The 22,527-nt window shown below is 47.6% G+C and overlaps 2 protein-coding genes across 4 annotated transcripts in view; both read right to left on the reverse strand.

Annotated features, from left to right (window-relative positions):
• The window catches only part of LOC140417900 (uncharacterized), a 40,747-nt gene extending 39,908 nt beyond the window's left edge, over nt 1-839 (reverse strand). Inside the window, 1 exon segment of the mRNA XM_072501331.1 lies at nt 737-839. The gene's annotated coding sequence lies outside the window, so the exon portion shown is untranslated.
• Nucleotides 840-8,456: 7,617 nt separating this feature from the next.
• Nucleotides 8,457-22,527, reverse strand: part of LOC140421804 (uncharacterized) — a 314,633-nt gene continuing 300,562 nt past the window's right edge. Inside the window, exons 1-2 of one of the 3 annotated variants that reach the window (XR_011947099.1) lie at nt 15,285-15,348; nt 8,457-13,902 (exon numbers count right to left, since the gene is read on the reverse strand). The gene's annotated coding sequence lies outside the window, so the exon portion shown is untranslated. Of the gene's footprint in view, nt 13,903-15,280; nt 15,349-22,527 lie in introns of those variants that run through there. The other 2 variants (XR_011947101.1, XR_011947100.1) reach the window with 2 other exon arrangements.

Consider the following 22,527-nt stretch of genomic DNA (forward strand, 5'->3'; position numbering starts at 1 on the left):
TTACAACAGTGAACATGTTTCAAAAGTACTCCATTGGCTTTAAAAGACTTCAGAAGGTCCAGTGGCAGTGCAAAGTTTTATAGAAATGTACATTTGTTCTAATAGTCTGCAAACTAGACTATAACCGCTGTCTCTGGATCTGTAAAGACTTAATTACCTGCAAATGCTTGCATTCAAAGCCTTGTCTTGCTTTTTGACTTTGTCTGTATATATGTTTCTAGAACATACCACTTCATTCACCTGAGGAAGGAGCAGTGCTCCGAAAGCTAATGATTTGAAACAAACCTGTTGGACTTTAACCTGGTGTTGCAAGACGTCCATCAAATGGTCATTGGATAGACATATTGATGATAAGGGAATAGTATAGATGGGCTTTAGAGTGGTTTCACATGTCTGCGCAACATCGAGGGCCAAAGGCCCTGTAATGTTCTATGTCGGATGATTCTGAAGGGTTTGCTCCAGCTCAGGGGGCGGGTCTGGAGGACTGACCGACAGCGGCTGGTCCTCCAACCAATCAGAGTGAATGGGAGGCGGAGCAAAGCCGGGGCTCTCACTCACTCCGCATGCGCCCCGCAGCACACTTCACTCACCCGGGCCTGTATCGGGGAAAAGCCCGAGCAGCTTTCGTCGCTTCAACTGCCGTACCCGAGCTTCGTATTCGGGGCTTGGGGCTACACGGAGTGTTTATCAAGCCTACCGACCCATCAACCGTCTCTATCCATGCCTCATAACTCACCGAGCGGGATCTGACCAGGGGACGATTTCCATCCAACCGCCTGAATCCTGAACTGTCATCGGCACTGCGCATGCTCCAGCACAAGTGGGAGGTCTGGCTCAGCCCCGCCTCTCATTCACTCCAATTGGTTGGAGGATCAGCCGCCCCGCTCGGTCCCGTCACATTCCTCTCTTCCTATTGGACAAAAGCTGCCGTCAATCACTCCCTGGCATTGTGAGCTGGAGCATGCGCAGTGCTGATGCTGGACTCGGCCCGGTGGAGGATCCAAACCCCAATAAGAAGTTTCCGGGTTCGGGTTTGCATCGAGCGGGGGGACAGCTGCGGCCTGCTCCCGGTGACAGGCCTGAGTTAACGGCCGCCGTCTTTAAAGAGGCTGCAAACCCGCAGGGGGCAAAACATCAGAGATAGAGTTTGTTGTGAAACCAATGGGATATTGTAAAACAGGAGGTCAGGGTTACAGTCAACAACAACAACTTCTATTTATATAACACCTTTAACATCATAAATCATCCCAGTCAACTTCACAGGAACATTATAAAACAAAGTGAGACACCCAGACACAAAAGGAGATATTAGGGCAGGTGACCAAAAACTTGGTCAAAGAGGTGAATTTTAAAGAGAGTCTTAAATAAGGTATGTGAGGTGGAGACGGAGAGGTTTAGAGAGAGAATTCAGTGCTTGGGGCCGAGGGAACTTAAAACCATGGCGGAGTAATTAGAATCGGGAGTGTACAAGAGTCCAGGATCAGAGCTGTGCAGATATCCCAGGGGGTTGTGGGGCTGGAGGAGATTCCAGAGATAGGGAGAGACGAGGCCATGGAGGGATTTGAAAACGAGGGTGAGAAATGACTGGGAGCGAATGCAAGTCTCGGAGCACAGGCATCATAAGGGAAAGGAACTTGCTGTGAATTAAGACATAGGGAGCAGACTTTTGTATCGCTTGAAGTTTCCGGAGGTAGAATATGGGAGAGCAGCCAGGTGTGTGATGGAATTGTCAAATCGGGAGGTGACGATGGCATAACCGAGGTTTCAGCCCCAGGCGCACAGACACAGGAGAGAGGCCAGATAATGTAATGCAAATGGAAACAGGGGGTCTTAGTGAGAGTACAGACAGGAGTCCAAAGATGTGCAGGTCAGGTGGATTGGCCATGCTAAATTGCCTTAGTGTCTAAAAAAGTTTAGGTGGGATTACGGGGATAGGATGGGGGTGAGGGCTTAGGTAGGGTGCTGTTTCCAAGGGCCGGTGCAGACTCAATGGGCCGAATGGCCTCCTTCTGCACTGTAAATTCTATGACGTCAGAAGCTCATATTGGGATCGAATGTGAAACCAAGTTTTCAAAGAGACTGGCGAAGTCTCAGACTGTTGCAAGGGAGAGGGATAGAGTCGGTATGCCAGGAATGGAGATTGGAGCAGGGACCGAACAGTGGATTCAGTCTTCTCCATATTTGATTGAAATTATTTAGTCAGCAGGAAGAGAACCAGAATGGACCCTGAGTCTGATATCCAGTATAACTTAGTTTGAGAGGGAGAAGAAGAACAAAGGAAACCCTGGAAGATTTGGAGAAACAACCTTCGCGATTGCTCATTAAATCTCCACACAATCAGTTCTGGACACAAGGTTAACATCTGTTATTCAGTCTGCTCAGTCAGGGTGATTCAGATTAATGTCTGCGACAAGTCATGAATGAAGTGACTTATAAAGCATATTCTTACCTCTAATTATATAACTTAGGTAAAAATATACAGAAATAGTGATCTAATACTTTATTTGGATTTCAGCCCCAGGGAGGAGGGAGAGTTTGTGGGATGGGGATTTACAGCTTTGGGGAAAGAAGAGAAAAAAAATGTTCCCCAGAAACTGGAATTGTCTGTTCTGAATTTCTATCCTGTACTATAGTGTGACCTTTGACAGGAAACAAACCAAATATCACATTAAGATCCGACAATGTCACTTAATTGATCAGGACCTGAATATCCTTAGACTATGAATGTGGAATGAAAAATATTTGTGAGAAAGTATTTCAAACATCAGTGTGACTGGAAAAGCACCGAGACATTCACGCACCGAGACATTCACGCACCCGAGTGAGTGTGTTCCAGTGAACTGATTGTGGAAAGAGCTTTAACCAGTTACAGCCTGAAGAAACACCACACCATTCACTAAGGGGAGAAACTATACAAGTGTTCTGTGTGAGGATGAAGCTTCACTTGATTGTCTAAAGAGGAAATGCACAAAGACACTGACCCCATGGAGATCCCGTGGAAACATGGAGATTGTGGAAGTTGGATGTTCAACAGTTTAATGAGATGTGAGCCAAAGGAGCAAAGGGTAAGTATCAGAGACACGATGAGCTCTGAGAGAGCATGATGGGAGATAGCAGGAAAAGAGGGTAAAGATGTGAGTTCAGAATTTGGACAAGAAAGGACTTTCGAGGCAGTTTTACTGAGTGGTTTCGTGGAAGAGGAGCTGTAGAATCAGCTGATCGGATTGTTTCAATGGGATGGGTTTTACAGTCCTTCCTGCTGGCTGGATCTTCCAGTCCCACAGATCTCTCAGTCTGCTGTTCCGGTTCACTGGTTATCTCATTGGGTTCGCTGTATGCCACCTGGCGTCTGTGGAAGAACTCCCGGAACATCATTCGCCTGATGAATTCTCTGGAGCGGAAAAACTACGACATCATCTTTGCAGCCTTCAACATGTCACCGATGAAGACGAACATCTTGCCAAGGCCATCCCCACACCCCCACTACTTGCTTTCAAACAACCGCGTAACCTCAAACAGACCATTGTTTGCAGCAAACTACCCAGCCTTCAGGAGAATAGCAAGCACGACACCACACAACCCTGCCATGGCAACCTCTGCAAGATGTGCCAGATCATCAACATGGGTACCACCATTACACGCGGGACCACCACCCAGCAGATACACGGTACATACTAGTGCGACTCGGCCAACATTGTCTACCTCATATGCTGCAGGAAAGTATGTCCTGAGGTGTGGTACATTGGCGAGACCATGCAGACGCTGTATGAAGTTACTGTGAAAAGCCCCTAGTCACCACATTCTGGCGCCTCTTTGGGTAAGCTGGCACAGGAATTGAACCCGCGCTGCTGCCTTGATCTGCATCACAAACTAGCTGTCTAGCCCACTGAGCAAAATCATCGAGCAACATTTGCCAGGCAGGAATGTTCCCTTCCATTCGGGGAAAACTTCAGCAGCCAAGATCTTCGGGTAAGCATTCTTCAAGGCAGCCTTCAGGACGCACGGCAATGCAGAATCGCTGAGCAGAAACTGATAGCCAAGTTCTGCACACATGACTACGGCCTCAACCGGGACCTTGGATTAATGTTGCATTACATTCACCCCCCACCATCTGGCCTGGGCTTACAAAATTCTACCAACTGTCCTGGCTTGAGACAATTCACACCTCTTTAACCTGTGATTATCCCTCTCTCCAGTCGCACCGTCTGGACCTGTAAAGACTTAAATTACCTGCAAAGACTCTCATTCAAAGTACCATCTCGCATCATTGAATTTTTCTATATCTGTGGTTGTGGAACCCACCTCTTCATTCACCTGTGGAAGGGGCTGTACTCCGAAAGCTAGTGATTCGAAACAATCCTGTTGGACTTTAAGCTGGTGTTGTAAGACTTCTTACTGTGCCCACCCCAGTCCAACGCCGGCATCGCCACATCATAAATGGGAAGCAGTTAAGGCAGCACGTGGCACAGTGGTTAGCATTGCAGTCTATGGTGCTGAGGACCTGGGTTCAAATCCCGGCTCTGGGTCACTGTCCATGCGGAGTTTACACATTCTCCCCGTGTCTGCATGGGTTTCATCCCCACAACCCAAAGATATGCAAGTTAGGTGGGTTGGCTACACTAAATTGCCCCCTCAAAAAAATTTTTTACAAGAAAAAAAAGAGAAGCATTTAATGCTTCTGCAAGTTTTGAACCAGGCACCTTTCGCACGTTAGGCGAATGTGATGACTGCTACACTACAGAAACAGCTGGCAGCACAGTACCCAATGGCCCTGTGCAACGTTCAACTGCACAGTCTTGCTGCAGCTTTCAATGGTTCAGCTGAGAGGCCAGGTCACTTATTGCATGAAGACAGCTGTTCCTTTAAAACAGATATCTCAACTTGTAAGACCATAAGATATAGGACTTGTATTGAACTTTAGCATGTGTTCAGCAAATATCTAACGGAACATTGTTTTCTGTTCAATCATTAATACATCATTTTTATCTTCCTACAGAAAATTTCCACCAATTTTACTCAATATGATTTGTTATTCCATGTTGAATGTCAGTATATTTATTTGTTATAGATGACTTCATTTTGACTTGAATCGGTCTCAAGTCTTCACTCTGAAACATACACCATTGAATTGCAAACATGACTGATAAAGAAAAGCGTGGCACTGGGTAATACTCATCCCATGAATCTTTGTTCAGTTTGACCTCAGACAGCTTTTGAACAAAATCAAATATAGTTAAATGGAAGTGAATTGAGAATTATGTGTTGCTTAGATTTGACCCCTCTGTGTTTTGGTGCGAAATATTCTGCAGCCTAAATACCGTTCATGCATAAGAAAGGAGGGCTGACAGCAAATCCGCACTGAACCTGAATTTCCTCATCTCCCTGGGTGGCTTTTCCTGTTACTCCACCATTAAGGCTGAATCTTTCAAAAATGTGGTTCAGTTAAATCTCTGCCATTTCCTCTAATTCAGTTACAGTATCGTTTGTGTCTGTCTGTATGAGCTGTCCAGATATGTTTCGGATAGTAATTAAAATCTTAATCTACGTCTACAAAGCCATTAAATTCTTTTCTGAACTGAGCAAACTGCTAAGATCCGCACTTTGTTTTTTCATGTCTGGAACAATCTGTCTGGACTGTACGCAGAACAATACTTTTCACTGTACCTCGGTACACGTGACAATAAATCAAATCCAATCAAAGAGACAGTTTCTTACTCGTCTTCAAATTGAAAAGAGTCTTCTAAAAAATTATTCATTCACGGGAGGTGGGCGTCACTGGCTGGGCCAGCATTTACTGCTCATTCCAATTGCCCTTGAACTGCGTGTCTTGTGAGGCTATTTCAGAGGGCACTTATAAATCAACCACAACATTGTTGTGGATCTGGAGTCACGTGTAGGTCAGGCCACGTAAGGAGAGCAGATTTCTTGAAGGACATTAGTGAACCAGATGAGTTTTCACAACAATCAAGAGTGTTATCATTAGACTTTTCATTCAAGACTTTTATTCAATTTCAGCATCTGTCATATAGAACATAGAACATACAGTGCAGAAGGAGGCCATTTGGCCCATCGAGTCTGTACCGACCCGCTTAAGCCCTCACTTCCACCCTATCCCCGTAACCCAATAACCCCTCCTCATCTTTTTGGACACAAGCAGATTCGATCCCAAATCCCCAGAGCATTAACCTGGGTCTCTGGATTATTCACCCAGTAACAATGCCATTACTCCAATGCCTAGCCCACATATTCTTGGCAGAATATGGTGTCTCGTGTTGTGTTCTGTGATCTTATCTTGCAATGATTCTACAGAACTGGTGAATTAGCCAGAACAATGATTTATTAATGTACACGTGGTAAGGTAACGATCAGAATGCTATACAGACTAAGTTATCACAAAGTTACATTAGAACGCCTGGAACTACCCTTATGTGCGTCTGGCCTCGTGTATGCCTGACAACCTTCTGCTGGTTGTCGGATGTCACCGGACTGATGCCTGACGCCAACTACGGGTGAGAGGTCACACTGCTGAGTACATGTAATATTAATTCCAGGCTTATCACCACATCTCGTAACTTCTCGAAATTATCGAGTAATTTATTTTTTCAAACAAATTCTGATAGCTCTGCAGTTTCTGGAAACATTTTGGTTGATCGTGTTATTTTTTAAAATAAAGATCTAGTCTTTGCAATATAATTACCTAATACACCAATTCACTAATCAAAATCAATGTTCACTACTGAATAAACTTGAATTTAATTATTGTTTTTTGCAATGAAATCAATATAGTTAATATAGAAAAGGTACAGAAGGTGAAATGGCTGCAGAAAGGCACATGTTCGAGGTATAAAAGAGCTTCCTTGACCTTATTACTAAGGCCAGTGAATACACTATGAAAATAACAATTTACGGGCTGCAAGGTAGTGCAATGGTTAGCACTAATGCCTCACGGCGCCGAGGTCCTAGGTTCGATCCCCACGCTGGGTCACTGCCGTGTGGAGTTTGCACATTCTTCCCGTGGTTTTGTTGGTCTCACCCCCACAAGCCAATGATATGCAGGGTAGGTGGATTGGCCACGCTAAATTGTTCCTTAATTGGAAAAACTGAATTGGGTACTCTAAAAAAAATTTTATATAATGAAAATAACAATTTTAAAACTAAATGTGAGCACACATGCGTACTTACAGCTTCCTACATTACAACAGTGAATATATTTCAAAAATATTCCATTGGCTTTAAAACACTTTAGGGGGTCCAGTGGGAGTGAGAGGTTTTATAGAAATGTTTAATTGTTCTAATAGTCCCCAAACGAGGATATATTACACTTGGTGGCCTCACCAATTTATTGATAAAGGTGGAGTCTTAATTTTGTGTAGTAACCACGCCACTGATATCATTTTGAATATTCTGTGAAATTCCAGACACACCATATATATGCACAATTATTTGTTGTAAAACACGGCGAGTTGTTGTGATTTGGAATGCACTGTCCATAAATGGTGCCAGAATCTCATTGGACTATAACTTCCAAAAGTAAGTTTCGTACATTCTGAAAAAGAAAACAAAATAGTTGAACTATGGGATTAAATGGGTTGCTGTACAAAGAGCTGGCATGGGGAAAATGGTCCAACCAGACTCCTCTGTGCTCCAGCAGCCTTGTGTACATGTAAAGGGAGTGGTAACAACCTGGAACCTACAGCCTATGAGGGTAGGAGATGCAGAGATGACGGAAGCATTTCAATAGGAAATTGGACGGGCACTGAGAGAAATAAACCCACAGGGATTCGGGGACAGAACGTAAATGGACAGACTGGCTTCCTCCACAGGGAGCCGACACGGTCCCAAAGGGCTGAATGGCCTCATTCCCCACCCTCCAGATGCTGTGATCTCAGGAGAGAAATTCAGCTGCTCCAGTCACTCCAACTAACTGGAGTCCCTCATCTCTGGTGCCATTCTTGTAAATGTCCTCTACACCATCTCTAAGTACTTGACATCTTTCCTAAAGTGTGGAGCCCATACATAGGGTTCCATTCTAGAGGGATAGAATTGAAACGCACGGAGGAAATGTTCAACTTGTTCAAAACGATGGTTCGACTACACTGGGAGCTCTGTCATCATTGATGATCTCCATTTAGAAAAAGGAAATAGAGGCACTGGATAAGGTGCAACAAAGATTCATAATATACAGAACTGAGAGCATTTAACACTCAGGAAAGGCTGGGACTGCTTTTTTCTGGAAAAGAGAAGACTGATGGGTGACCTGATGGAATCTTTCAGATTATGAAGGGATTCAATAATCCAATAGGAATTTCAATAGACACCTCTTTACCCAGCGAGTGGTGAGAATGTGGAACTCACGACCACAGCGAGTGGTAGAGGTGAACAGCATGAATCCATTGAATGTAAAGCTAGATACATGCATGAGGGAAGAAGGAATAGAAGGAGATGCTGATGGGGGGGGGGGGGGGGGGGGGGAGATATAGAGGGGTGGGTGGAGGATGTGGAGCATAAATACTGACACAGATCATGGCGAACCTCAGCCGGTATGGGAATTTAACCTGTGCTGTTGGCGTCACTCAGCACGAACCAGCCATCCAGCCAACTGAGCTAACCGATCCCCGTGTAAATCTGTAATAATTCCTTAAATATTAGTAATTACCTGTCTCCCACCATCCTATTTAATGTAGTTACCCAGTGCACCTCAGATAACTTGCCCCTCATACCCTAATAATTTTCTTCTGTGAGAAGCACCAAGATAAATTATGCAAAAGAACCATGTAACCACCACAGCCCAACTTCAATGCAATGTGGCATGATTTTGGGGGTTTCCAAACAGAAATGGGAATGAAACATCTTCTAACCTCCAAACACCCTTTCACTCTTTGATCCTTGTGAAATGTGAAACCAGATATTCGCAAGAAGGCTCAGAGAGAATCAGACCATTGGAGACGAAGCCATGAGACCGGCCAGTCCAGCAGAAAGAAACCCTCTGACCATCCCCATTGACCAACAGAATGAACAAAATGCAGTCCTGGATGTAATTGAGAACAGAAACAATAACAGCAGAATCCAATCCCTGTAATCAGTTGTGAACTTGTTGGTCTCAGGAAGTGCGATGAATTACAAAATCCCTTCACACATTGAGGGCAGGTGAACGGCCTAGCCCCAGTATGAACTCCCTGGTGTGACTGCAGACAGCATAACCGAGTGAATCGCGCAAAAAGAGGTAAACATCTTTGAGTTATGGGGGTGACACCCACGCAGACACTTGGCGAACATGTCTCCACACAGACAGTGACCTGGGGCCAGGATTGAACACTGGTCCTCAGCTCTGTGAGACCGCAGTGCTAACCACTGTGTCGCCTAACTATATAGAGGGAACAAAATGCAATATTTCCAAATTTGCAGATGACACAAGTTGCGTGGGAGGGTGAGCTGTGAGGAGGATGCAGAGATCCTTCAGTGTGATTTGGACAAGTTGAGTGAGTGGGCAAATGAATGGCAGATACCGTATAATTTGGAGAAATGAGAGGTTATCCACCTTGGCAGCAAAAACAAGGCAGACTATTAGCTGAATGGCCATAAATTAGGAGAGGGGAATATGCAACGAGACCTGGATATCCTCGTACACGTGTCACTGAAGGTAAACATGCAGCTACAGCAGGCGGTAAAGAAGGCAAATGATATGCGAACCTTCATTGCGAGCGGATTAGAGTACAGCAGCAGGAATATCTTGCTTTAATCAAACAGGGCCTTGGCGAGGCCATACCTGGAATATTGTGTGCAGTTTTGGTCTCCTTATCTGAGGAAGGATATTCTTGCTCTAGAGGGAGTGCAGCGAAGGTTTACCAGACTGATTCCTGGGATGGTGGGACTGATGTACGAGAGATTGAATCAGTTAGGATTGTATTCGCTGGAGTTCAGAAGAATGAGGGGGAATCTCATAGAAACCTATAATATTCTAACAGGGCTTGACAGGGTAGATGCAGGAAAGATTTTCCCGATGGTGGGAGTGTACAGAACGAGTGGTTGTAGTCTGAGGATACGGGGTAGACCATTTAGGACAGAGATGAGTAATTTCTTCATCAGAGAGTGGTGAGCTTGTGGAATTTGTTACCACAGAAAATAGTTGAGGCCAATACATTGTATGTTTTCAGGAAACAGTTAGATATAGCACTTAGGGCGAAGGGAATCAAAGGATATGGAGGGGAAATCGGGATTAAGCTATTAAGTTGGATGATAAGCCATGATCATAATGAATGGTAGAGCAGGCGCGAAGGGCCAAATGGTCTCATCCTGCTCCTATTTTCTATGTTTCTGTGTAATCCCTTCCCACACAGAGCAGGTGAATGGCTTCTCCCCAGTGTGAACTCGCTGGTGTGTCTGCAGGATAAGCTGGCACCCCTGATGATGGAGATATTTGAGGAGGCGATAGGGAAGGGGGTGATACCACAAACCTTGGGGCAGGCATCGGTTTCCCTGTTGCTTAAAAAGATAAGGATCCGACGGAGTGTGGGTTGTATCGGCCCATATCACTTTTAAATGTGAATGCAAAGGTATTAGCGAAGGTACTGGCAGGTAGGCAGGAGGAGTGCCTCCTGAAGGTGATAGGTGAAGATCAGACGGGGTTTGTGTGAGGGAGGCAGCTCTTTTCAAACGTTAAGAGAGTATTGAACGTGGTTATGGCACCGGCGGAGGGGAAGGAAACAGGTGGTTGTGGCACTGGACGCCGAGAAAGCGTTTGACTGAGTAGAATGGGGACACTTGATAGCAGTTCTGGAGCAGTTTGGGATTGGTCCACGATTGTGGGCTGGGTAAAGCTACTGTACGAGGAGCCGGGGCCAGTGTCCGCACAAAAAACATCAGCTCGAGATACTTTTCTCACCACCATGGCAATAGGCAGGGATGCCCAAAACTGCTCTTAATACTCCAAATGGGGTCTGATCAGAGCCTTATATAGCCTCAGAAGTACATCCCTGGTCCTGTATTCCAGCCCTCTCGACCTGAATACATTGCACTTGCCTTCCTAACTGCCGACTGAACCTGCACGTTAAACTTTTTTTAAAATTTGAAGTACCCAATTAATTTTTTCCAATTAAGGGGAAGTTTAGCGTGGCCAATCCACCGACACTGCACATCTTTGGGTTGTGGGGGTGAAACGCAGGCAAACACGGGGAGAATGTGCAAACTCCACACGGACAGTGACCCAGAGCCGGGATCGAACCTGGGACCTCGAGGCCGTGAGGCTACAGTGCGCCTGCACGTTAACCTGAAGAGAATCATAAACAAGGACTCCCAAGTCCCTTTGTGTTTGTGATTTCCTCAGCATTTTCCCATTTAGAAAATAGTCTATGCCTCCATTTCTCCTTCCAAAGTGCATAACCTCACACGTTTCCATATTGTATTCCATCTGCCACTTCTTTGCCCACTCTCCTAGCCTTGCGCAGCATTGCTTCTTTTTATGATCACTTTAAATGAATGCCCTCTGTTTATAATCTTGCCCTAAATATGACTTGCTAGATCAAACATCTATTGCAGAGCCTTAGTTTTAATGTGGTCAAGTGTCTTTCCATTTGAGAACTGTTCAATAAAGTTATTAGAACTAATTGTAGCTAGGGCAGCACGTGGAGCAGTGGTTAGCAGTGGGACTATAGCGCTCAGGACCTGGCTTTGAATCCCGGCCCTGGGTCACTGTCCGTGTGGAGTTTGCACATTCTCCCCATGTCTGCATGGGTTTCACCCCCACAACCCAAACATGTGCAGGTTAGGTGGATTTGCCAGGCTAAATTGCCCCTGAATTGGAAAAAATAATAATAATAATTGGGTATTCTGAATTTTAAAAAAAAATTTTTAAAGGATTATTTGTAGCTTCCCCACCAATCAGTTTTTTCCATTCTCCTGAAGTGACCTTATTTTAAATCGGGAGTTAACTGAAATGTGTTCCTAACCTCTCATTATCTAAAGTTCCATTTACCATTTTTCTGTCCCCCTGACCCAGTCCATGGCTTCCTCCCTCATCGTCTAAAACACATCAGCAACTTTTGTGTAATCCTGGTGCATACAGTTAAGTCTAAATCATTGATATATACCGGAAAACTGTGGAGCCCCACTGGAAACAGACGTCCAGGCATCATTCAGTCCTGGAAGTGACTAACAGCAGCAACAACAGCTGAATCCAAACCCTGCTGTTGCCTATGAACCTGCTGATGTCTGTGCAGGTTGTTTGACTGAGTGAATCTCCTCCCACATACGGAGCAGTTAAACAGCCTCTCCCCAGTACCGCTTCCACATGTGGGTGACACAGTAGCACAGTGGGTAACACTGTTGCTTCACAGCTCTAGGGTCCCAGGTTTGATTCCCGGCTTGGCTCGCTGGCTGTGCGGAGTCTGCGCGTTGCCCCCAGTGTCTGCGTGGGTTTGCTCCGGGTGCTCCGGTTTCCCTCCACAGTCCAAAAATGTGCAGATTAGGTGGATTGGCCATGCTAAATTGCCCTCAGTGTCCAAAAAGGTGAGGTGGGGTCATGGGTTCGGTTGGAGGTATGGGCTTAAGTAAGGTGCTCTTTGCAAGGGCCGGTGCACTCGATGGGCCGAATGCCCTCCTTCTGCACTGTAAATGCTATGATTCTGTTTCAGTGTGAACTCGCTGGTGTTTCCGCAGACTTGGTTTTCTTTTAAATCTCTTTTCACAGTCAGAACAGTTAAAAGGTTTCTGATCAATGTGGACAAGTTGGTTTGAAGTCAGGTGGGATGACCGAGTGAATTTCTTGTCACACACGGGTCAAGTGTACGGTCTCTGTCCAGTGTGAACTCGTTGGTGTTGCAGAAGCTGGGATGAACATGTGAATCGCTTCTCATACACGGAGCAGGTGAATTGCCTCTCTCCCCAGTGTGAGTGCGTTGGTGTTTCAGCAAATTGCTTTTCCTTTTAAAGCTCTTCTCACAGTCAGAACATTTAAAAGGTCTCTGATCAGTATGAACAAGTTGGTGTGCCAGGAGGTGGGATGACTGAGTGAATCCCTTCCCACACATGGAGCAGGTGAATGGCCTCTCCCCAGTGTGAGTGCGTTGGTGTCTCAGTAAATCCATTCTGCTTTTAAAGCTCTTCTCACAGTCAGCACATTTAAACGGTCTCTGATCAGTATGAACAAGTTGGTGTGTCAGGAGGTGGGATGACAGAGTGAATCCCTTCCCACACACGGAGCAAGTGAATGGCCTCTCCCCAGTGTGAGTGCGTTGATGTGTCAGTAATTCATTTCTGCTTTTAAAGCTCTTCTCACAGTCAGCACATTTAAACGGTCTCTGATCCGTATGAACAAGTTGGTGTCTCAGGAGGATTGATGACCGAGTGAATCCCTTCCCACACACGGAGCAGGTGAATGGCCTTTCCCCAGTGTGAATACGTCGATGAGTTTCCAATTCAGACGGGGAATTGAATCCTTTCCCACAGTCCCCACATTTCCACGGTTTCTTCATAGTTATTGACAGGTTATCAGGTGTAGGTAGGATGCAGATTTGACGTCACTATCAGATCAGCCGTGATGTTATTAAATGGTGGAACAGGCTCACGGGGCTGAATGTCCAATTGCTGCTTCTTGATTCCTATGGTGCGAATGTCCTTATTTCTCTCCAACTTGGAGCATCAGTTGAAGCCGGAGTACGATGTCTCCCTGATGTAAATGCTGCAATTTAATTTCATGCTGTGTGATTGACTAAAACTCAGTTCCAACTAACTGTGGAAAATTACTGAGATGTCTGTGTCTCGCTGCTTTTCCAATCACAGTGATTTTTGAATTTTTTTCCGAAAGACAAAACAGACAAACATTTCTCCTTCCACGTTGAAAGGCCGGTCCTGATGAATCAAGTGACTCTGTCAGATCTCGACATGATGTTTGCATCTGCAAATATTCTGTAAATGGAGATTACATTGAAATACTGTGAATATATGAGACACAAACAAGCCATTCTGTCACACGTTCTGCTGCTGTCCATATTCGGCACACATCTCTGACTCTCACACCTATCAAATCACAGCCTTTCAGCTGATTTTCGATTCCATTTTCTCTCATGTGCTTGTCCCGTTTCCTTTTGAAAACATCTCAGCACTTTCCTCAACTCCTTTCCATGCTAATGAGTTGCACATTCTGAACCTGTGATAAATTATTTTGTCTGTATTGTCCCCTTGGATTCATTCGTAACTATCTTGTATTTATGACTTGTTTATTGATGGTCACTCTCTCACATCGCCCCTCTCCAAACTGATAATTTAAAAGATTTACAGCAGGTCACTGCTTAATTTGTTGTTGTCGATAGAAAAAAGGCCCCACTCCAATTAATCTTTCCTGAGAGCTGTAATCTCTCATGTTACAAAAGTCATCATTGTCAATGCAGGATAGAATTCGCAAACCTTTCTGTTGGGTTCAGTTTGTGTGCAAATTCTACAATTCTAACCCCCTGTAAAAGGAGTTTACAAAAGCCATCACTGTCAGTCCAGGATAGAAATTCTGAACAGGCAATTCTAATTTCTCTGGAACATTTTTCCCTCTCTTGTTCCCCCAAAGCTGTCAATCCCAGTCCCACACACTCTCCCTCCTCCCTGGGCTGAAATCCAAACCCATCTCACCATCTCTTTCCTCCACTCCCAGTTTTCTCCATCGCTCTGCACTGCCTGGGTTCAGTTCTCCAGCTCCTGTCTGCAGACTGACAATAAAATCAATGGGTCTTATTGGGGGTTTGGGGCCTCCAGAGGGTATTTGTGAATCCTCCCCACCCACCTGCCAGGGTTTCCTTCCTTGCCAGAGATCAGAGTCCTCATTGATTTGAGTGCAAATATTTATTTATTTCCTCCCTTCCTCTGATGTGAACCATCCTCCAGTGTCTGAAGCAGGATGGGACCCGTTAACCTGGGCCTGTTGCCGGGAGGGAGAAGCTCCGCAGCTACAAACCAGGGAGCTGACAATGATTGTGAAGGGTTTGCTCCACCTCACAATGCCCGGGGACTGATTGACAGCGGGTTCGGACCAATAGGAAGAGGGGGCGGAGCTGGATGACGGAAGAAGAGCTTTGGTCCTCCAGCCAATCAGACTGAATGGGAGGCGGAGCAAAGCCGGGGCTCTCGCTCGCTCCGCATGCACCCGGCTACCCGGGCCTGTCTCGGGGAAAAGCCCGAGCAGCTTTCGCCGGTTCAGCTGCTGTATCCTAGCTTCGTATTCGGGGCTTCGCCTGTACGGAGTGTTTATGAAGCCTCCCGACCCATCCGCTGGTTCCATCCCTCCCTTATGACTCACCCACCGAATTTGACCGGCTAAGGATTTCCACCCGACCGCCTGAATCCTAAGTTGTCATCGGTGCTGCGCATGCTTCAGCTCACGTGGGAGACCGGGCTCAGCCCCGCCCTCATTCACTCCGATTGGTTGGAGGACCCACTGCAACCACTCGGTCCACCAGGCCCACCCCTCTCTCCCTATTGGTCCAGAGCCGCCGTCAATCATTCTCTGGGTATTGTGGGCTGGAGCATGCGCAGTGCCGATGCTGGACGCGGCCGGGAGGTTTCACTGAAACCCGGTGGAGGCTCCAGACCGCAATAAGAAGTTTCCGGGCCCGGGTTTGCATCGAGCGGGGGGACAGCTGCGGCCTGCTCCCGGTGACAGGCCTGAGTTAACGGCCGCCGTCTTTATAGAGGCTGCAAACCCGCAGCGGGCAAAACATCAGAGATAGAGTTTGTTGTGAAACCAATGGGATATTGTAAAACAGGAGGTCAGGGTTACAGTCAACAACAACAACTTCTATTTATATAACACCTTTAACATCATAAATCATCCCTGTCAACTTCACAGGAACATTATAAAACAAAGTGAGACACCCAGACACAAAAGGAGATATTAGGCCAGGTGACCAAAAACTTGGTCAATGAGGTGAGTTTTAAAGAGTCTTAAAGGAGGTGAGTGAGGTGGAGACGGGGAGGTTTCGGGAGGGAATTCAGTGCTTGGGGCCGAGGGAACTTAAAACCATGGTGGAGGAATTAGAATCGGGAGTGTACAAGAGTCCAGGATCAGAGCTGTGCAGATATCTCAGGGGGTTGTGGGGCTGGAGGAGATACAGACACAGGGAGAGACGAGGCCATGGAGGGATTTGAAAATACGGGTGTGAATTGACTGGGAGCGAATGCAAGTTTGGAGCACAGGGATCATAGGGGAAAGGAACTTGCTGTGAATTAAGACATGAGTAGCAGACTTTTGGATGGCTTTAAGTTTACAGAGTTAGAATGTGGGAGAGCAGCCAGGTGTGTAATGGAATTGTCGAATCGGGAGGTGACGATGGTAAATTGCCTTCGTATCTAAAAACGTTAGGTGGGGTTACGGGGATAGGTGGAGGTGTGGGCTTAGTTAGGGTGCTTTTTCCAAGAGCCAGTGCCGATTAGATGGGCCGAATGGCCTCCTTCTGCATTGTAAATTCCATGAGGTCAGAAGCTCATATTGGATCAGTATGAAATCAAATTTACAAAGAGACTGGCTAAGTCTCAGACTGTTGCCAGGAAGAGGGATGGAGTCGGTATGTCAGGAATGGAGATTGGAGCAGGGACCGAACAGTGGATTCAGTCTTCTCCATATTTGATTGAAGTTATTTCGTCAGCAGCAAGAGAACCAGAATGGACCCTGAGTCTGATATCCGGTAAAACTTAGTTCGAGAGGGAGAGGTAGAACAAAGGAAACCCTGGAAGATTTGGAGAAATGACCTTCCTGATTGTTCATCAAATCTCCACAGTCAGTTCTGGACACCAGGTTCACATCTGTTATTCTGTCTGCTCAGTCAGGGTGATTCAGATTAATGTCTGTCACAATTTAATAGAATTTACAGTGCAGAAGGAGGCCATTCGGCCCATCAAGTCTGCACCGGCTCTTGGAAAGAGCACCCTATCCAAGGTCCACACCTCCACCCTATCCCCATAACCCAGTAACCCCACCCAGTACGAAAGACAATTTTGGACACCTATGGGTAATTTATCATGGCCAATTCACCTAACCTGCACATCTTTGGACTGTGGGAGGAAACCGGAGCATCCGGAGGAAACACAGGCACACACGGGGAGAATGTGCAGACTCCGCACAGACCGTGACCCATGCCGGGAATTGAACCTCGGACCCTGGAGCTGTGAAGCAATTGTGCTATCCACAATGCTACCATGCTGCCCAAGTCATGAATGAAGTGACTTGTAAAGCATATTCTTACCTCTAATTATATAACTTTGGTAAAAGGAAACAGACTTTATTTGGATTTCAGCCTTAGGCAGCAGGGAGAGTTTGTGGGACGGGTATTCACAGCTTTGGGGAAAGAAGAGACAAAAATGTTCCGTAGAAACCGGAATTAACTGTTCTGAATTTCTATCCTGTAATGATAGTGTTATAATCTGCCTACTTACCATTGGCTGGGGACTAATGACTATCCCACAATCCTGTGGGAGTATGAACTTCCCCAATGAGGGGGGTGGAGAAACCACTAGTAAACTCCTAGTATAAATAAGCTGGCCAGTTCAGGAACCAGCAGGAAGGAGTATGTAGCAAGGGAAGTTACTGCGACTTTTATGCATATATGTTATAGTAAATAAATGTTATTACTTTGTATCCTTAAAACTCGTGCTGGATTCTTCGTGGCCCTTACAAAACTGGCGACGAAGGTTAAAGTGAATAGCCGTCTACACTGCTGAAGCCACCTCCCTGAATTTTTGTTGGACACAGGTTGGAAGTTGTTTTCTATTATACCATGCCTCTGTACGGACGTTTGGATGTTTTTGATGCTGCGCTGGAAAGCTGGAACCAGTACACACAACGGATGCATTACTATTTCCGGGCAAACAATATCACCGAAAACGAGCGCCAGGTGTCATATTGCTCACCGCCTGTGGCCCGCATACGTTTGGGGTGATTAGGAGCCTTACGTACCCAGTTGCGCCGGACACCAAAACGTTTGATGAACTTGTGAATATAGTGGGGCAACATTTTAACCCAACCCCGTCCACGATAGTCCAGCGTTACCGGTTTAATACCGCTGAGAGGACCCCTGGAGAATCCCTTGCCGATTTTCTATCCAGGCTACGCAGGATTGCGGAGTACTGTGACTATGGTGAGACCTTGTCAGAAATGTTACGCGACCGTTTGGTTTGCGGTATTAACAATGCGGCCACCCAGAGAAAGTTGTTAGCGGAGCCAACATTGACTTTTCAACAGGCCATTCAAATAGTATTGTCCCGAGAGAGTGCAGAGCGAGGAGTACAGGAGCTACAGGGAATGGTAGTGCATGCCTTGGGGCGCAACCCCTTCTGTCCGAAAACGTCCCCTCGTACTCCTGCGGTACCTTGGGCGAGGCAACGTCCGGACCGACGCCAGTGGCCGTCAGACATTCCTCCCCGAAGGGAACCTTCTCCAGAGCCAATGGATGAGGAGCCATGTCCGTGTCAGACTTGTAGGCGCCGACCCCATCGCGGACGGCGGTCCTGGGGGCGTTCTGACCGAAACTGGGACCAGCCCAGAGGCCGTACCTTCCATGTGGATGAACCTGCGGTGACTACTGAGGACGTGGAGACGGAGGACGACTGCCTGCAGCTGCATTGTGTGGCAGCTCCCCGTGTGGCCCCCATTAAGGTGACAGTACGGGTCAATGGCCACCCGCTTGAGATGGAGTTGGATACTGGCGCAACGGTCTCCGTGATCGCCCAGAGGACATTCGGCCGCATCAAGCAGGGTATACAGACCCTTACATTAATCGACTCACAGGCCACGTTGGCCACCTACACGGGGGAACCACTGGACATTGCAGGAACTACAATGACCCCTGTTGTCTATGGAGCCAGGAGGGGCGTTTCCCACTTATCGTGGTGCGCGGCCATGGGCTCAGCCTGTTGGGTCGGAACTGGTTGAGCCATTTGCGGTTGCAATGGCAGCACATCCTCCAAACAGTTTATGAAGGGTTGACTGAGGTGCTAGGACGATACCCAGATGTATTCCAGCCTGGTTTGGGGAAAATAAAAGGGGCCGTAGCCCGTATCCAAGTTGAACCAGGAGCCACGCCGCGCTATTTCCGGGCGCACCCAGTGCCTTACGCCTTGCTCGAGAAGGTAGAAGGGGAGCTCACTCGTTTGGAGTTTGGGTATTATCAGACCCGTCCGTTTTGCTGGCTGGGCAGCACCAATTGTACCTGTAATGAAGCCAGATGCCACAGTTCGCTTGTGTGGCGACTATAAACTTACAGTGAATACGGTTTCCCAACTCGACCAATATCCAATGCCTCGCATAGAGGATCTCTACGCGAAATTTGCAGGTGGACTCTCGTTCACAAAATTAGATATGAGTCACGTCTACCTGCAGTTGGAGCTGGACCCTGCCTCCCGACCATATGTAACGATGAATACACACCGGGGCCTGTATGAATATACACGGTTGCCCTTTGGAGTATCCTCTGCCTGCGCAATTTTTCAACGTGTTATGGAGGGCATTTTGAGAGGTTTACCATGTGTGGCTGTCTACCTAGATGACGTCTTGATTACAGGGACGTCGGAGCAGGAACATTTGGAAAATCTGGAGGCTGTCCTTAGACGCCTTTCGGAGGCTGGAGTCCGTTTACGTCGCACAAAGTGCGTATTTCAGGCAAAGGAAGTAGTCTACCTAGGTTATCGGGTGGACCGCGAAGGTCTGCACCCCGTCGCAGAGAAGGTGCGTGCAATTCAACATGCCCCCGCCCTGACTGACACTTCGCATCTTCGTTCTTTTCTCGGTCTCGTAAACTATTACGGGAAGTTCCTCCCCAATCTGGCAACTACGCTGGCCCCTTTGCACCTTCTGCTAAAGAAAAATCACACCTGAGTTTGGGGTCAGCTGCAAGAAACCGCTTTCCGGCGGGTAAAGCAACAAGTGTCGTCGTCTGGGTTACTAACCCACTATGATCCTGGAAAGCCTTTGCTCGTCACATGTGATGCATCCCCGTATGGTATTGGGGCCGTCCTGTCCCACAAGATTGAGAACGGGGCCGAACGACCGATAGCTTTCGCCTCCCGCACATTGACTGCAGCGGAGAAAAAGTACGCGCAGATCGAGAAGGAGGACCTGACAGTGGTTTTTGCAGTGAAACGCTTCCACCAGTACGTGTACGGCCGCCATTTCACTATCGTGACTGATCATAAGCCCCTGCTGGGACTTTTCAGAGAGGATAAGCCAATACCGCCCATTGCTTCTGCACGGATCCAGCGCTGGGCTTTGTTGCTTGCTGCATACGAGTATTCTCTGGAGCACAAACCAGGTACGCAGATAGCAAATGCCGACGCACTGAGCCGATTGCCTTTATCGACCGGCCCCATGTCGACCCCCACGACCGGTGAGGTGGTTGCAACCCTAAATTTTATGGACACCTTGCCTGTCACGGCATCACAGATCCGTGAGTGGACCCAGACGGAGCCATTCCTGTCAAAGGTTCGGCACATTGTCCTGTATGGTGGGCAGCATAGACAGCTCCCAGGCGAGTTGCGGGCATTTTCCTCCAAGCTGTCAGAATTCAGCGTGGAAGACGGCATCCTCTTGTGGGGGACGCGTGTGATTGTCCCGGAAAAAGGCCAGGAGCTGATACTATCAGACTTGCACAATGGGCATCCAGGCGTGACCAAAATGAAAATGTTGGCCCGGAGTTATGTCTGGTGGCCAGGCCTCGACACCGACATTGAGAAGGTGGCCCAAAACTGCTCCATTTGCCAGGAGCATCAGAAGCCTCCGCCGGCCGCGCCCCTACATCACTGGGAATGGCCAGGGCGGCCTTGGGCACGCTTGCATGCAGATTTCGCAGGCCCTTTTCAAGGATCCATGTTCCTTCTACTAATTGACGCCCAGTCCAAATGGCTAGAGGTGCATAAGATGCAGGGGACAACGTCCTGCGCAACAATTGAAAAGATGCGTTTATCGTTTAGTACGCATGGCCTCCCCGAGGTGCTGGTCATGGATAACGGCACTCCATTCACGAGTGAGGAGTTTGCGAGGTTCACGAAGATGAACGGCATCCGCCATATCCGCACTGCCCCTTACCACCCGGCTTCAAATGGATTGGCAGAGCGCGCAGTGCAGACATTCAGAAGAGGCCTAAAGAAGCAGTCTTCCGGATCAATGGACACTAGACTAGCTCGCTTTTTGTTTACGTACAGGACCACCCCCCATGCAGTGACTGGGGTAGCTCCCGCAGAACTCCTAATGGGCCGGAGACTTCGCACCCACCTTAGTATGGTTTTTCCGGACATTGGCGCAAAAGTACGCCGCACACAAGAACGGCAGGGACAGGGATTTTCTCGTCATCGGCCGATTCGGCAGTTTGCGCCCGGTGACCCAGTGTTCGTTCGGAATTTTGCTGGTGGTGCCCAATGGGTTCCTGGTGTAATCTTTCGCCAAACGGGCCCTATATCTTACCAAGTGCAAGCCCAGGGTTGTCTCCAGCGAAAACATGTAGACCATGTTCGGTCCAGAAGACCATCCCCTCAAAAGATTCCCCGCCCCCGGTGCTCATTTCAACAGCTGCAGAGACCAGAGACAAGGGAAGGTAGTCCTCACAATCTTCCACTGGTGCCTCACTCGAAGCCTGCGCAGGTCGTTACGGGATCGAATGGAGATCGAGACGCTGACGTGACGGAGGCAGCAGACTCTGACTCCGAGATGGAGACACAGGATGCATCAGAGGGGGACTCCTCGGGTCGTGGATGTACAACCGCGCCGTTCACCACGGAAGCGCCGGTCTCCGTCTCGTTACACGCCGCCTGATCCAGCGCCGCGTGCAAATGGTGTCCGGCCTGCGGCCAAACGAGTCCGACGCCCTCCTTCGCCAGGGTCTTCGGTGGATTCCTTGGACTCTGGGGGGGAGGGATGTTATAACCTGCCTACTTACCATTGGCTGGGGACTAATGACTATCCCACAATCCTGTGGGAGTATGAGCTTCCCCAATGAGGGGGGGGGGGGGGCGGAGAAGCCACTAGTAAACTCCTAGTATAAATAAGCTGGCCAGTTCAGGAACTAGCAGGAAGGAGTATGTAGCAAGGGAAGTTACTGCTACTGTTATGTATATATGTCATAGTAAATAAATGTTGTTACTTTGTATCCTTAAAACTCGTGCTGGATTCTCCGTGGCCCTTACAAAAGATAGTGTGACATTTGTAAACTCCTTTTACATTTCATGAGGGAGGACGTTATCTACCTCATATGCTGCAGCAAAGGATGTCCCGAGGCGTGGTACATTGGCGAGGCCATGCAAATGCTGCGACAACGGACATCGCGCAACAATCGCCAGGCAGGAATGTTCCCTTCTAGTCAGAGAACACTTCAGCAGTCAAGGGCATTCAGCCTCTGATCTTCGGGTAAGCGTTCTCCAAGGCGGCCTTCAGCACTCACGACAACGCAGAATCGCCAAGCAGAAACTGCTAGCCAGATTCCGCACACATGAGTACGTCCTCAACCAGGACCCTGGATTCATGTCACATTACATGCGCTTGCAAAATCCTATCAACTGTCCTGG

This window comes from Scyliorhinus torazame, chromosome 5 (genome assembly GCF_047496885.1).
Source record: "Scyliorhinus torazame isolate Kashiwa2021f chromosome 5, sScyTor2.1, whole genome shotgun sequence".
In the NCBI taxonomy this organism is placed as follows: Eukaryota; Metazoa; Chordata; class Chondrichthyes; order Carcharhiniformes; family Scyliorhinidae; genus Scyliorhinus; species Scyliorhinus torazame.